This window comes from Tauraco erythrolophus, chromosome 6 (assembly GCF_009769465.1).
Source record: "Tauraco erythrolophus isolate bTauEry1 chromosome 6, bTauEry1.pri, whole genome shotgun sequence".
Lineage (NCBI taxonomy): Eukaryota > Metazoa > Chordata > Aves > Musophagiformes > Musophagidae > Tauraco > Tauraco erythrolophus.
The window spans coordinates 15,117,217-15,120,015 of NC_141470.1; positions in this window are offsets into that span (position 1 = coordinate 15,117,217).

The window sequence follows — 2,799 nt, forward strand, 5'->3', positions numbered from 1 at the left end:
TAAGTTGTGTGGTTCTCAAACATTAAAAGAACCCAGATATTTCTGAATAGAGCTTTGTAATCTTTTCAAATACTAGAAGGTCACTTATGTTTTCAAGGCCGTTTAGCAAGGTCAGGTTGTAATGAGCTGCAACTACTTTATTTGTGATTTGTGGCTCTGAGGGATTAATTGTCCCCACTCTGTCTCATCCACAATCTAAGGCCGAATTGTCAAAATGATCCATGGCTTTCGTCCCCAGGCCCATGGTTTCATTATTAAGGTGCGTTCTAATCGATAGTAGCATTTTTAACATTTTGCCCCTTACGTTTTATCAATCCTTATTATCTAATGACCAATACTGAACTGGCACAAGGTTTTTCAGAAACACACTGACAGATTACAACAGGCAGTCACATGCATTTGTAATTAGACTTCATTACCATTATAAGTGCTGAATGGGAGCAGAATAGAAAGGCAGAAGGAATGCACCCAGTTCACAGTCTCATTTCTTAGAGCCTCTGCATGAGTCTGTCTTAATTTAAAAACAAACAAAAAAAACAACCCCAAAAAAACACAACTCAACAACAAACAACAAAAATCTGGGATCTTTTTCAGGTTAATATGTTCAATTTATTCCACTCCACTGGCTTGAGCGATATCAGAAGCTCTGAGAACTAGCTGGCCATCTAGAAATTATGAAGTTTTGTTTTGACAAAGAAAACACCCACTGCAAAACAAAGCAAGTCTGTTACATTTAGTGTTCTTAAACTTGATTCTATGAATTACTTTGATTCTTTGTCACAGTTTAATCTGTTCTCATGCTGATGAGCTAAACACGAACATTAATTTTCTTTTTCCCCTCTGCTGGAAACTGGGACTGTGACAGACAATACTGCGTCTCCTTATTTAAAATCACTACTGGTTTAGACAGAAAGCTGAGGGGACAGATCCTCAGATGGCGTAAGCTGGCCTAGTTCCACAGAAGTCAATGGAAACACACTAATTTACATGTGCTGAACATCTGGCCCAACAGTGGTCATTAACAGAATATTGCCCAAGAGTAACATTTTCCAGGCTACAGAAGAGCTGAAATAGTTATTTCAAATTCCATAGCATTCATTCTCTCTGCTTTTCTGCGAGAAGGGAGGCCTGGACTGTCTAACGAAATAGCATGCTCTGGCCTTCTGGCTTTCTTAGTCAGGGAATGTGGCCACCTTTCCAACATGACCTTGTCAAAGCAAGCAGCTTCCATCTCTGGACAGCATGTTAAACCACAGGCTACTCAAAAACACATACAAGAGTTTCACTAGGAACAAAACATGACACTTAGCATTTCACTGACAAACTCAGAGCATGCAGTGATTTAGAACTACAGCTACATATGGTAACATTAAAGAAAAAAAAAAATAAAATCAGTATTAGGTCCAAACTGAATTTTCAAACCCAAATCTGAATGAAGCACTAGTTTGTCAATTCTGAAAATATAAAACTATCGATGGTTTCATGAAGCCTAAAATATTTATCAAGCCTTCAAATTTGGTATTTTTGTGAGAGTCAGGTCTGTACGCTTTCAACTTAGGATCGTTTTAGAGTCTGTTGTATTTCCCTTTTCCAAAGAAATTTAGAGCTGGTTGGGAAGAAAATCTCCTAAACAAACTTAGTGTACGCACACTCAAAATAGAGGAATGGCTGGCATGACTCTTCGATCTCAGCAGAGACCTCGCCTTGAGTTCTAATACTGGTACCTTAACTGCCAGGACAGTCAGCTCATTGCTGATCAATGCAGGACAAGAAAGAAACGCTATAAAGACCTGAATGACGCAGCTTGACTGGCATCTCATTTCCTATCACAAATCAGCACTACCTAAAAAAATGTCACCAACACTATTTTTCAGCTCTCCACATTAGGGAATACATAACTGGCTCAGATAGTTTATTTCCAAGGCCCAGCAGTGTTTTCTTTAAGATGATAGACTGCAAAGGCCTGTGGCAACTCTGACTTTAAAAGGATACTGCAATTTTATAGTTTTGCTCTTAAAATCTCTCCTGTTTGTACTATATGTGGCTATAGGCTCATTTTCTCCAATCCAAGGTGAAACATTATGTATACAGAATAGTATACGTGACATATGAATACATACTTAAACCTTTTGAAATACGCAGGAGGTCCTACAAAAGGTTTCTGTGTTAAAGCACCGATAGCTTGAGCTTATGCTGACTTGTGTTTCATGAAGACCACTCCAGTAAGAAGCACCTAACTTCTCAACCTTTGGCCTTGCCAAACAAGAAAAAAAGACTGACCATTTTTCTGGAGAACACAGCAATTCTGATCCCCTCTCACCATTATTCTCAGCAAAGTCCAATGAACTGGAAATACTATTAACACTCATGTATTGTAAGCAAACTTTTCTGCTTTTCAGAAAAGGCCATAGACACATTTCAGTGCTAAGATTCTCTACACACCACCACGCCAGTTACTACTCAATGTTTATCGCCAAGGCTTCCCGAATGACACTGACATGTTTCACAGCTCACACTGTGCCTATGGATGAGGGAACTGATCTTCCCTTATTACAAACAGCAAAGGTGGTTGAGCTCTAGCCATCACTAGATTATATTTGTCAGGTAGACAGCAGTTAGAGGTCATCAAATGCCTAAAACGTCTACTTTTAAATGATTTACTGCTCTTCCTAGCCAAAAATTTGCTTCTGTTCTGTATTACCAGTGTTCGCCCATTTCCATTTCTCTCATTATAGGCAGTTATATTACATTTCAGCTATTGAGCTCTTCAATTAACATCATGGTAATGCACAGCAAAAC